Source organism: Lycorma delicatula, chromosome 3, assembly GCF_047948215.1.
Source record: "Lycorma delicatula isolate Av1 chromosome 3, ASM4794821v1, whole genome shotgun sequence".
NCBI lineage: Eukaryota > Metazoa > Arthropoda > Insecta > Hemiptera > Fulgoridae > Lycorma > Lycorma delicatula.
In genome coordinates, this window is record NC_134457.1 from 128,280,953 (window position 1) to 128,295,273 (window position 14,321).

A 14,321-nucleotide genomic window follows, 5' to 3' on the forward strand; every position below is an offset into this window, starting at 1 on the left:
TTGAAAATATTATTTTATTATTATTGCTGTTATATCTAAAAGTATGCATAATTGTGGATGGAAAAAATTTCTATTAATTCACCCTATTGTTGTAAAAATACCTATCGTAAGTACCAGTTAATGATTTGGTCGTAGTTGTTTGACAAAGGAAATTTATTTTAGAAAAATATATTATTTTATTTTATAAATTTTAATTATTATTACTGATGAATAGGTTTTGAAGATTTTAACACAATAAAGACTTACTTTATTATGTTAAATAATTTCTTATTCCAGTTTTCAGGTATTGTTCATCTGGTTGTTTATGATTTTTGTTATAAAATATTTGTTTGCTAATTAGTCCTCTGTTATTCTATACAAAGAAAGAAATTGAAACATATTAGCAGTTGTTAATTTTACAAGTTATAATGTTGTTTGTGTAATTTTTTATAATATTTTGTGATCGGTTTATGAATTGTTAGTTATTGAAAGTGTATATTCTGATACGTGTATTAAGGCATTGTTTATGATATATTAAGGCAGTATGCTGATGTGATTGGTTTTAATGTCACCTTTCTGAGAAAGATTTGGTACTTACTGATAAGTAGATTATTTAAACAAATATTATGAATGTATCCAAGAAAAAACTAGTTTAAATATTTCAAACAAATGCAGCATTTTAAAGCACCTCTATAATAGTGCTTTAAACAGAATTGTTTTATTTCATGTTGATTATGCTATAAAGAATTAAATTTAATTTTTTGACCAAAAGATTTTACTTGTAACTGACCATTAAATGATGAATAATATTCTTTATTAAACTATTAATAACATGCACTGGTAATTTAATGCTGTAGTTAATCTAAAATTAGTTGAAATATTTTCATATGATTTGAGGTGTATAATTTTATTTTAGGCAAAAAATGTACTGTTAATTTGTTTTTCTAATGCTGTTTTGACTGATTAATTTTTTTTCTTTTATAATTATATAGATTAATTTTAAAATGATAATTCTGTAGGTTATAAGGCAGATATAAATAGGAGAGGAAATGTAATTTATTATTGTTTTTTTTATGGTATTGATTGTTCATATTGACACAGAGCTTTTGTTTTTACACAACTCTCCAAAAAGGAGTGTAATGAATGTTGGGTATTTGTATGTATGTTCCACCAAAGCAGCTCAATGGCTGAACCGATTTAGATGTACGAACTCACATTGGGATCCTTACATTACTGGGAGTGTCGTAGGCTATACATATTTATATATTCTTAAATGTATTAAAAATATTTGAACAAATATATACAATATATAGAATTGTCACACACATGCTCTTTAATTTTTCTATATTAGCAATTATGATATATTAAAGAACAATGTTTTGTCAGCAATGGTTTTTTGGCTCGTGCGTTTTAATATTTATCCTTGTTTCTTTGTTGTTTACTAATCGCACGTGTTTAGGACCACTGGGTTGAGAGTTAAATTATTTATTTTATAAATAATATATCTGTAAATAAATCAATGTATTTACAAAGTATTTTTTTTTTTAAATTTATAGTAGTTTTGAAGTTGTTGTCAGTACTTGAGAAAAATTCTAAAAATATATTTTCTGATTCTTATCAAAATTTTAATTCTAATAGTCTTAATACATAACTTAAAGTATCATGATATGATGTGTTTTTTTATGTTAAAGGAAACTTATTTTGGTTAAACATACTTATCTATTTAATTTATCTTTGTTTTCATTACAATTTTTTTATGTTAATTTCATTTAAAGAATGAAGATTATGGAATGCATGAAAACTTAAATTTTTTTGTAGTTTTACTTAATATTTATTGTGCTTGCTCATTTAGTTCTACAAGATTTATTTGAATAATTATTAACATTAAAAACATGAATGATTAGAAATAAATTCAAGCTTAATTAATTGACATGAAAGAACGTATTTGTTTTTTGTTAGCTAATTATTGTTTTAACTCAGCTTTGAGTTAAACTATTTAACTCAGCTAAACTATTCCAGATTGTGTAGCCAGAAAGTTTTTGACTCTGCAACATTATATATATTTATCCTTTATCTTGACTTTCATAATATTCTTCAGCAGTGAAAATTTTAATTTTATTTTGGCTTTAAATATTTCAATACCTGTAGTAATGTCATAAAAAAGATGCAACTATTTGCCGATAATTTAAAAAAAAAGATTCATTCTGCTTATTTGTATTTCTGGTTGTTTTTTACTCTAATAATTTTTAACCCATGCTATAGTATGAAAAACCAAGGGGTATAATCTATTTTTTAAAATTGTAGCTTGTGTTTTCTATGTATTGTATCTGTAACATACTAAAACTAGAGGATAAGACTGGACCTTTTTTTTTATTCCTAGATGAGTAAAGAATTTTTTAAAGCAAACCAATGGATTCTGATGTTGCTCTCACTCTTTTATCGAAAAAACAAATCTATCAAAGAGTTATAATAATTCTTGAAAGCTATGAGGTTATTGTTATTGAGGTATGAAGTTGTGTGTGGTTGGTAATAAATATTTTCTGTTAAATAATTTTGAAGTTCTAAGTTTTGTATGCCTAATTTTAATTTTTAAAAGAAGTTTGTATAAAAGTAGATCAAAATATGACATTAAATAAAGTATTCAGTACATTACAGAATCGGGAACATTATAAAATGTTATATCAGTAGGGGCTTATTTATCTTTTCTGCTTTAAAAAAATATGTGTTTTTAAGATTTATTTTTCTTATTACATAATTTTTTTTAAATATAGGATTGCAGTATTACAAAATAAATAAACTAAAACTATAAAAAATTCCTGTGTAATTTAATAAATTGCTTCTCTTACAAACTGATTGTAAATAAAATTTTATAACATCTGGAAATTGGTGGTCGTTGGGAAGGAAGAAATTGCTTGGACCAAAGTAGGTTTAATGAACAGTTCCTTGAAATCGCTGATGATAAACATCATCGGGTTCAGTTTCACTGTATACTGTAGTACGCTGTATTATAAATAAATAATTTATTTGTATTCATGTAATATAAATATGGAAAAAGACTTTTATTTTGTAGTATTGTATTTCAAAAGTAAAAACTCCAAAATAAATGTACATAATGTGCATCAAATTTTTTTACGGTATCGGCTTGTTGTTTTTTGTACGGTTTTAGATTCCGTTAAGAGGCATACCACACGACCTAAAACGTTTATTGAAGCCTGGCATCAGTACCGTATGTTGCGCATCCGGGCTAAATCAGAAAATGTAATTCGCTGCCGTTTTATTTTCTTTAACGTTACTACAGTCGTTTAGAATATGCAGTCAGCACGATGTTATTGCGCTAATAGCACGGATTTAAACAAAAAATTAAAATGTGTATGCAGTTACCGTTTTTGTAGTGGTTATTTAAACACATTTATTTTATAGATTTACTCGAAACTCTTTTTAGCTTTCTGATACTAGATACTGAAACTAACATAAAAATAATGAATAATAAGGGAAGTAATAAAAAGAAAATTGTTTAAAAAATATTAGACCTTTAAATATGATTTGGTAATTAATTCACAAAAAAAAAAAAATGACCAAAAATGAAATTACAAGAGATATATTAACAATTAAATAGATAAAACTACTCTGATAATAGTATATGAATAATAATGCAACGATAATGGATGCGGTGTGTATATTTTTATATACATTCAAATAGTAAAAGGAAAAAAGTAATGTGTTATCCACATTAATTAATTTTGAGATTAATACTGCTTAGCACAACTTAATGATAAAATATTTGTTTTGAAAATCAAAACTTATGTTTGTAAATGTAAAAAAAAATGCTTATATATTTATTACTTGAATTCAAATGATTAAATTGAAGTAATATATCATGTTTTTGTAAGTAGGCGTATAAATAATAAATTCAGAATATCCCAGATTGAAATTTCGATTGGCTGAACATTATTAATTCGTTACGAAATCTTCAATTCCCGCTTACAAGCTTCTTCATGTATGCGATGAATTAATAAGAAATAATTATTGGAAAATAACATTAGATAAATATTAAACATAATAATAAACCGGCATAAAAAACTCACGAAAAAGTAAATTTTTGTTCACTTATTTTAATGTAATTTATTGTTCAATTATAAAAAAAAACTTTCAAGTACCGACTCCTTATTTGACAGCAGCAGACAGCCAACTATTTTCAAAAAGTAGAAGTTTAAATAAAATCTAATGTAAAAACATTTAAAAGTAAAATAATTATCTGTGCAGTAACTTTTTATTTCTATTTATTTAAAGTGGGTCGGCTAAAAACTCCCTGGTCGTATGAAAATAGAGCTGTTTGCAAGAAATATTAAAATATCGAATAGTGGTGACACCTACGTCCTGATATAAATAAGAAGAGAAATGCCGCAACAAGACTATTACAGAGTGTGACTAAAGCTCGCTGGAAGCGAGATATGTATAAGTTTTTTTACCTAAAATTTCTAATCAGTTTTTGTGAAGCTTTGCGTTAAATTTGTTGAATATCAGGACCTTTTGATATACTTCATACGCTTAAAAAGCGTAAGCAATGATGATGAAAAGAAAAACAGAAAATACGTTAAAATTACCTTTGTGGGTCTTGTAATTTATTTAAAATATTTTTTATTTAGTTATTTAGAAGAATTGTTCTGTGGGACTATAAAAAAAGATATTTTTATGAAAAATTAAGAAAATAATCATTAAAATCTAGTGTATGTAGCAAAGAGTAAGCCATGAACTTAAAAAGTAAAAGTAGTTTAAATCGAGAAATTTCTTCTATTTTTAAGTCTGTTATAATTTTATTGTTTTATATTTTAATTAATATAATGTAAAAATATTATAATCACGACTAAGACGAAAATAATGCAGTCAAAATTATTTAAAATTAGAAAAAACTACGTTAAGTGGCATCAGGTCACACATTGGGAATACCTTTAGCCTTTGAATTGTAAACATTATTCCGTATTGTAAAAAAAATATAATTGAGGGATTTAGTAGGATATGAATTTTTTTTTAACACGAGAAGAGAAAAAAGGTAGTTTCTTACTTTATTAAACCTCTTTGTCTGTATCTTTGTACCTTACGTAACATATCAAAACGATTGTCATTTTCTTCCCGTGTTCATTTCTATAGTTCTGCATCAGCTGTTGCGATAACTATAATCATCCTTTGTCTTCCATGTTGCGAATCTTTTATGCGTCCTTAACAATTAGATAGTTCAATCGGCTGGATTGTTCTTCCTATCGCTTTGGTAAATTTTCAGTAAGGAACTCAGACCTAGAACCAGTGTGGAAGTAAACCATTTTAATATTTGGTTGAAGGTCTGTACTTGCGGGTCAGAAAAGTTAATTAAGATATTCTGGTAAACTTTGGTTGTGATAATCATTATAGAAAATAAGAAAGGTTGATGATTCGGATGTATGCATGATTTTTTGAAAAACTCGCCCGTCATTGTACCCAAATTCTAACATTCCGCTTGGTCAGAAACATAGAATTTTGATGTTTCGAAGGTGAAGAGGTAAAATTTCGTTAGTAGCCGCCGTGTTTACCGTATGGTATGTCAAACTAAACATCTGGATCATAAAAATAAACCTTGGATGAATTAATTCATGACACGTGTTCGGTTTCTTTTGCTTTTTTCCTTAAGAATTTAATTTAAATGAGTTTTTTAATTACTTTTTCAAAACCATTCTAAATAACATGGGTCAACAGAATTTACTCTTTTGTTTGTTGAATGAGAGTGAATGGCTGATTCTCAAAGTATTTTTTTATGCTGATTTCATATATGTTAATAGATTTTTTCTTTCGGACTCGTTTTTTTTGTAATTGAAATTTCTTTTGAAACAAAAAAATGTATGGTGAACATAATATGACAATACATTACATGAATTTTACACTCACCTAAAATCTATTTCTTTTGGATTTTCTGCTATAATTTGCTGTAGGTAGATCCCTCTTTAGATTCAAACAGTTGTCAGGTAACATTTTTCGGTTCCATTTTCCCTGGTATCGTGTTTCCATTGCAGATATCTGCCTCCTGGTGAAATTGTCCTCCATGTTCATCACTGATAGCTCAGAGATTTTTAGAGAAAAAACAAATGTAAATGAAAGAAATGGGCTTTGAATGATATGTTACACCCAAGTTAATTGTAGTTTTGAAGGAGTTCACTCACAAGTTCTGTGTAGTTACTGGCTTTATGGTTTCCAAGGAAGTTGTTTACCACATTTTGAAATTATTTCCATGCAGCAACCTCCAAGTCATTCAAACATTCTTTAAGCGCCGGATCACACATTAGTGTTCTTATTTGTAGTCTAACAAGGACACCTTCCTTTATTTTAGCATAGTTTATATTAGGAATTCGTTTTTTAGAAACTGAAACCCTGCACCATTATTGCAGGGTAAAGCATCCATTGCTTTAACAAAATCTTTAAATAAACCTAGCTTAATGTGTAGTGGCGGAAGATAAAATTTTTCTTCGTTTTTTAATGCGTGACTATTACAAATTTTTTTTTTTCAATAAAAGTTTCATATTTTCGTAAGACTCCATGTGAACAGCGTATGCTAATGATATTAATGGGTATTTATTTACAATGAAAAGTAGAACAGCTTTCAAACTCAGGTTTGACGAGTCAATAAAAAGTCGCCATTTGTTACGATGGTGCATATGTCCCAAAGCTTCCAGTAAAGCGTCCACATAATTACAGTACAAGTTTTCGTACTGAATGAAGAAATGTTCAAATTCTGACTGTTTGTAAAAGAAAGTACTTATTTTAGCGTTTGGTTGTAAAAGATGCCATCCTTTCAGACTTGATGTCAGTATTTCTGATTGATTCTTTAATAAATTTAGATCATGAACCAGATAATTCAGTTCTGATTGATTAATTAAATGGGGTTCAGTATATCTATTTTCAAAAAAGTATGGATCACTTGCTTCGTCGTCTGATAAGACAGCATAAGATTCACCATCTTCACCTTCATCTAAGTTGTATGTTTCTAGTGGTACTGGAATTGGAAGTTCTTGGCTATGTGGCACTGGCCGCATGGCAGAGGGAATATCAGGGTGTTTAACAGTACGTCTAGTTTATCCCAGATATTATTATTACACAAAAATAACAGTCTGTGATGTGTTCCTTCGGTTCTCTCCAACCATTAGAATTGCAAACGGCATGTGACGAAATCCATTTAGCCAACCGGTCAACAATGTTGCCCAAGAAGCACAGCAAGAATGAGGAGCCCAAGATTTGTCCCGATCACCTAATTCACACCCAGAATACAGTTCATACGATTTTTTTATCATTGGAGTTATATTTTTTTCTGAGACTTTACTTTATCACAGATACCTTATTAAACGTTACCTAATCACAGATGTAGCAGAAATTGTTTGGATGATTAATGCAACTGCGAGACATTGTTAATACATTGTCTAAAAGTTTTGTTTAAAAAGAAACCTTTATAAACACACTAATAAACGTACAACCCATCGGGTTGGTCTAGTGGTTAACGCGTCTTCCCAAATCAGCTGATTTGGAAGTCGAGAGTTACAGCGTTCAAGTCCTAGTAAAGCCAGTTATTTTTACACGGATTTGAATACTAGATCGTGGATACCGGTGTTCTTTGGTGGTTGGGTTTCAATTAACCACACAGGAATGGTCGAACTGAGAATGTACAAGACTACACTTCATTTACACTCATACACATCATCCTCATTCATCCTCTGAAGAATTATCTAAACGGTAGTTACCGGAGGCTAAACAGGAAAAATAAAAAAATAAACGTACACTTTACTGAACAAAATAAGAAAGCCAGCTACAAAACTGAATGTTACACACACGAGAACTCGCACTTGAATGAGAATTAAAAATATTTCTTTTTTCTGCACCAGTTTATAACTAAACGTAATAACGACAGAAATAACTAACGAGTGGGTGATATGTTTAAAGATGAAAATAGGAAGAATGAGTCACATTCTTGATCATTTTATCTAGTAAATAATAAACATGATGACCAACGGCTAACAAATCAATATGACAATTACGGGACTGTAATAAATAAACAGAAACTATTTGGTTGATAAATAATATAATAAAATACGTTCACAAAATGTTATGCCTGTGGAGTTCATGCATGATACTACCTGAAAATAAGAGTGGTAGTTACAAAAATACTAAGCTTGACAGAAGAATTCTGATTTCTTACTTGAAATCGGCGTGAAAAATACTATAAGAATCCGTTATTCACTCTCATATAACAAATCAGTGTTTTTCACTACCCTACCGTTTTCTTTATCCTTTATCTCTTTTTCACCATTATCGTTTTTGTGGTCAAAGTGATCCCTCTAGGTTTTCCTCCATACTGCGGATATCAGGATCTGAAGAGCTCGGTATCGAAGGGGTTGCCGCTTGAGGGCCGACTCGGGGACTCGCAGTAAGTCTAAAGCTAGTAAAGTCCCTATCTCGCAGTAAAGTCCCTATCGGGTTAAACCGGGCTTCATATTTCTTCTCCCACAAATAAAATGTTGTCAAGATGAGTCGTTTGATACGTATTTCATTAAAATCAATGCAGCCACTTTGATATTATTGAGAAACAAACTACCATACCACCAGAAAACATTACCCTTTCCAATCGGATTATGTTAGTTGTAATAAATTATGTTTTAGAATACACGTTTTCTGAACCTTGTCCAATCAAGAGAGATTTTTGTTTTAAAACTTATTTTTTATTTCATTGTATAATTTTTCAATTGCGTTCATTATACTATAAGTCTTACATTTTATAAATCAATAAGTCGAGTTAAAATCAATTTAAAACACCGAATAGAATAATGTAAAATGGTACCTTAAAACATACATTTCAATTCTACTGTTATTCTAAATAGAAAATACAGTCAATTCCAACAGATAGCTTATTATTATTAATTAATTATTACTATTATTATTTTTTTAATTTATGAAAGAACGGCTGGAAGTTGCTACAAACCACTATTAAAATGTTAATAGCTTAATGATACAGAAAGCTCTTCAATAATGATCATGATATGGAATAAATGTCATATTAAATGTCCTGGGTAACGCTATTAAAATCAACTGTAATATTTACAAGTTTTTAATTGCATGTTGCGTTTATGAACTGTAATCTTGAAAAACGTTTTCTTCGAATAAGATAATCTTTTTGATACTATACCGGTGGCATTCACTGTAATTTATTTAAATGTACAATTAAAAAATGGAAATTGAATATGTTCGATACAGTTGTAGTTAAGAATAATATTTCAGTAAAAAAGTTATTTCAAGGATTATATGTTTTTTCTAAGTTAAATACAGACAGGAAACGTGGTAAATAGGAGGGTAATAAAACCATTTATACATTGTTGAAAATTGACCTGTGGATGATATAAATTAAGCCTTTTTTGAATTGTTATTACTTAAATGGTTTTTTTTTTTTAATTTATGTTACTGATTATTTTATTCATTTATTGGTTTTGTTATACGATCCAGTTAACTTTATGATTCATTAATATGTGGTGCTGAAAAATCTTACATAATTCCAAGTAATTTGCATGCAACTATACGTATTATTCGATTCTGTTCTGGTGTTTTTTTGTTTTTTTTTTTTTGCGACAGACATACAGTGAATATTTTATCCTATTTTCATGTTTACTCTACACACACCACCTTTTTACTGGAAATTCGAGTCATAGCAATTTGGTAAGTATATATTAATTATATTTTATTTTTTTCATGTGCGTTTAAAATCTGTACCGTTTAGAGAAAAAGAGGAATCACATTCATGAAATGTGACAAATTTTTGACATTTTAATCAAATGTGACACATTTGATTAAATATGCAAAAATGTGATAAATATTTTTGTCACACCTTTTCTCCCACTTGGGAGAAATAATTTTCAAAGAAAGGCAGAACATCTACTATTTCGAAAGTATTTCTGAAAAATCCTTTAGAACTATCGCAATACTGTAAGTGTTGTTTTTGTAATAATTACAAGGATAGGATTCTGAAGCCTGGCTTTTTAATAAGCGCCTTAAACCCAGGATTGGTTTTTATAACTACCGAATAGGAATCGGAGCCCCATCTACAGATTTCTTCTATCTGTAAGAATCGCTGGATTTTCAAATCCGTAATACAGTGAAAGTCTCATGGGTAAGAGAAAGGGATGTTTGATGATGAAGAGATTACGATTACCGAAAAAACGACACAATCTCACCCCACGGAATTAATCCTTCAATCTGGAGACCTCCAGATTGTGAGCATTTACAGAGTTCACAACTCTTCGGGAAATCAGGATATCTTTACGAAGGTTGGGAACAATACATTACTGATACTGAAGACCGTCCGGTAAGAAGCTCAGGCTTCCTTGAAGAAACCCCGTGCTCATCCCCAAAATGTTTTGTCGTTTTGAAATTATCCAGTCAAATTTCTCCTGGAGGATAGATTAAATCTTAGGAAGGTAGTGAGAGTTTTGCCTTAATGGATCTATGCTTGGCTATTTTACCAGCCAAGGGCTGGTAATTAGTTTCTGAATGAAAATTTCGTAATTTAATTTTTTTTTTCAAATAAACGGTACGATTTTTATTTGCAAATATCAATTAGTATTGATAAGAAAACTGCCATTGCAGTTCTCTTTACAGACGTCTTGTCGCATGAAGTTATTACGGCAATGTCACATTATGTTTGCTTGATATACTGAAAGAACTTTCTCATTTGTGACGCCACTTCGTAAACGTTATCATATAAAGATATTTCTATGTCAAATCTTTAATCTACCCGACATAACTTAATATTGACTCTGCCAAATGTGAAAGACGACCGACTCCTTTCCTTTTATATGCAAACATGTGATGATTTGTTATTACTGGTTTTATACGAAAGAGATTATGTTTTTCAGACTTATTCAATATTCTTCTACACTATTTTCAATTCATTAAGGACGTATGTTTGATAAAGTATTTTTATTAAAAAAAAAAAATGGGACGGTAAGTGGACTATTATAATTCAGAAACGTTTAATTACTGTTACTGTGATTGAACATATTAGGCAATATTTAAAAAAAAAAAAAGTGAACCAAGTAATTAACAATCTTAATAATCAAGTAATTGTGATTTATCATATGTTCATTAAGTTGTCTTTTGCTTGAACTGAATTATGACTTTTAACTACTAGGTAAAACATGGGTAAACCTGTTTACTTGTCTATTTTATTTTTTTTTGTTATTCTGCTTAAGGGAGGTAATTTTTTCAAATGTTAGGACAGTAAAGTATTTTGGTCAGTTTTCGTTATCTGATTGTTTTATTAATTGGAAATTATATAAAAAAAGAAAGATTTTATAATAAATTAAAATAAACGTATCTTTATACTCGGTATAAATATGTATAAATGTTTAAAAATCTGCCTTGCTCTCTAAATATTGTTCTGAAAGCTTATAAATAGATTCTTATTCCTTGAAGATGAAACAGAAGTAAACTGCAATCAAACCGAATATATTATTTGCCTTTTGAAATGTAGCTTTTTTTTTATCTAATCAATAAATTTGTTTAAAACTTATATAAATTAACTAAACCGTGTTGACTCAGTGTTTACATACATCGACTTTGTTCATATAAATACATGTATTTATATAAGAAATATGCACATAATGATGGATTTTCGTGTGGTTACTTTATTGTTTTGATTTGAACTAGGTATAATTTATTACTACAATGTAATAATATATTATTTCTGTAGAAACTATATTAATTCTGTTGCAAAAAATATGTGGATTAAAACAAGTGTATGTTATTGCAAACAAAACAAAAACAATCGAGTAACAACAATGACTGAGGTTCGCCTATCGTTTGTTGAAAGCAAGGCTGTACTGAAAGTACATGAACATTCTCAAGGTACAACGGCAGTGGCAGAGAGAGTTTGTAACACCCCCACCAACACTTCGAACAACTGCCCGCATTCGCGATAAATTCGAAGCAGACGGAACTGTTAAAGATGTGCACAAGGAAAGTTCCCCGCACAAATCAGTGAACCAGGGAGCGCGTGAAAGTGGGGTGAGCTAGCCAAGTGTAAGACGCATTCTGAAGTGTGGAAAGTGTACGTTCCAAGATTCCTCATTTATCGGGCTACACCCGATGAATGAGGGCGATCCAGATCGAAGGATGGAGTACTGTGAATGTTTCCAGCACATGGTTGACGGGGATGAGGAATTTGCACAGGGACGTTTATGTGGACTGACGAGGCGCAATTCAAACTTAACCATACTGTGAACCGCCACAATTGTGTATTTAGCTCCTGAAAATCCTCCCGTTCATGTGGACAGGGCAGTGAATCTACCTGGGGTTGCTGTGTGGTGCGGTCTATCAGTGTGAGATTTGATTGGTCCCTTCTTCTTTGAGGGTACCGTAACTAGTGAGGCGTATCTTGATGTGCTTCAGACAAAGATTTTTGCCTGCCATCCAAAAGCTGTATGGTGTTGAACTTTTTTACGTGCAATAAGACGCAGCCCCCCCCCTCAATACCATCGAGTTGTCAGGTTGTACCTCGATAAAACTTCCTGGACGGCGGGTGGGCCGAAGAGGTGCTGTTAAGTACCCACCTCGGTTCGTCGTCAAGAATGATGTGTATCGACAAAAACCAGCAACAATCGACGAGCTACGTGTAAAAATCGTAGAGTTATGTGCTGCCATTACACCAGATACACTAACAGCCGTACTTAGGTGTGCAGTTTGGTGCCATGGGCGTTATATATAGAAACCACTGGTGGTCATTTCGAACACATACCATAACCTTCTCTTAGTACCAAAAATCGTCACGTCAGGTCAAATTTGTCATGAGTTATGGACTAGCAAACAGTGAGTACGTTTCTTTAGACCGACCCCTCTGTATGTATATATATTTAAATTTATATCGGCCCCTTCTTAGTAAATGCATTCTTAATTTTTCATTTTGTCTTGGCATTTTGCTTACAAATACAATGCTTAAGCTCGTGTAAAAAATGACCGGGTTGGAAGATATGTAAAATGCTAGATTATGTGTTGTCTTTCTTTGATAATAATAAAAGTGTACGTGTACAGTACATTAATAACGAAGCGGATTATAGGCTGTGGTGTGAATTTACTGCAGTTTCTGATGTTTATACGTTTCCGCATGTCTTTTTCTTTTGAATACGTTCATCTAGTAACAAGCATATATATATTTTTATTCTATATTATTATTGTTGATTAAAAATTAAAACTCGTGTTGATTGGAAAAACGAAAGAAATATATCTCATTCAAGCTTAAACGGTAGACAATCTATCTGCCGAATTACTATGCTGAAAAAGCTATCTGGATCCAGAACTGATTTGAGAGGCTCTTTGTTATCCTTGTTGGTGAACTCAAGTCAAGTCAAGATTTGCTGCATAATGCAGTTCCCGTCGCTTCGTTTCATCTTAGTGAGCTTCTGAAATCTAAAATGGAAAGTTTGGTCGAAACTTTACAGCCCTACCGTCCGACTATTATTGCAGATATATGATTTCATTTGTCTTTGATTGCTAAACCTTCTAAAATCGGAAATACGTTGTACTGGTTTCATATACATCTTTCTTTCTTTTTCTTTTTAGCCTCCGGAACCACCGTAAGGTATTACTTCAGAAGATGAATGAGGATGATATGTATGAATGTAAACTAAGTAATACAGAATAATAATTAAAAAAACGGGCTTGCTATTACGAAATTAATATGTCGTTATTACTAGTACTAGAAAGTTAATAGAAATATTACAAATTCGTGTAATGTTTTTCCTTATTTTCTCCCCTTGCCGTTGAATATATTAGATTAGTGTTAGTAGTAATATACAAATATTGGATGTCTCATGTAAACTTAAAGCAGTCATATTATACGTGGTGATAACAAAATAAAGTTAAACTTGTGAAAAATTAAGCGTAAAGAACTTTAAGCTTCAGGGTATATTTGGGTGTTCCTTGACTTTGATACTCTAGATCAGGTGTATAGTGTTAATTAAAGTGGGATAAGATAGCTATTTATACCCACTTGTTGGTTGTGTTTGTCGAAGTCGACTCTTGAGGCATGGTTTTGTTTATATATTGTGCTTTTATTATAAATTCTTATTTGTTTTTATTAAACCCTCTGACCAACTTTAATATTGCAATTACTGTATATTCTTGGAATTAATTAATTTTATGTGTGTGTGTGTTACACACACACACACACACACACACACACACACACACACACACATAATATATAGTCACGCCACTGCATCTATTATGTATTAATAATAAAAAGTGATTAATATCCATTTTACATAATATTATTAATCTTATCC

At 30.4% G+C, this 14,321-nt stretch overlaps 1 protein-coding gene across 1 annotated transcript in view; it reads left to right on the forward strand.

Annotated features, from left to right (window-relative positions):
- Positions 1-14,321, forward strand: part of Dora (zinc finger SWIM domain-containing dorado) — a 132,625-nt gene that overhangs the window by 852 nt on the left and 117,452 nt on the right. The gene's annotated exons all lie outside the window — the stretch shown is intronic.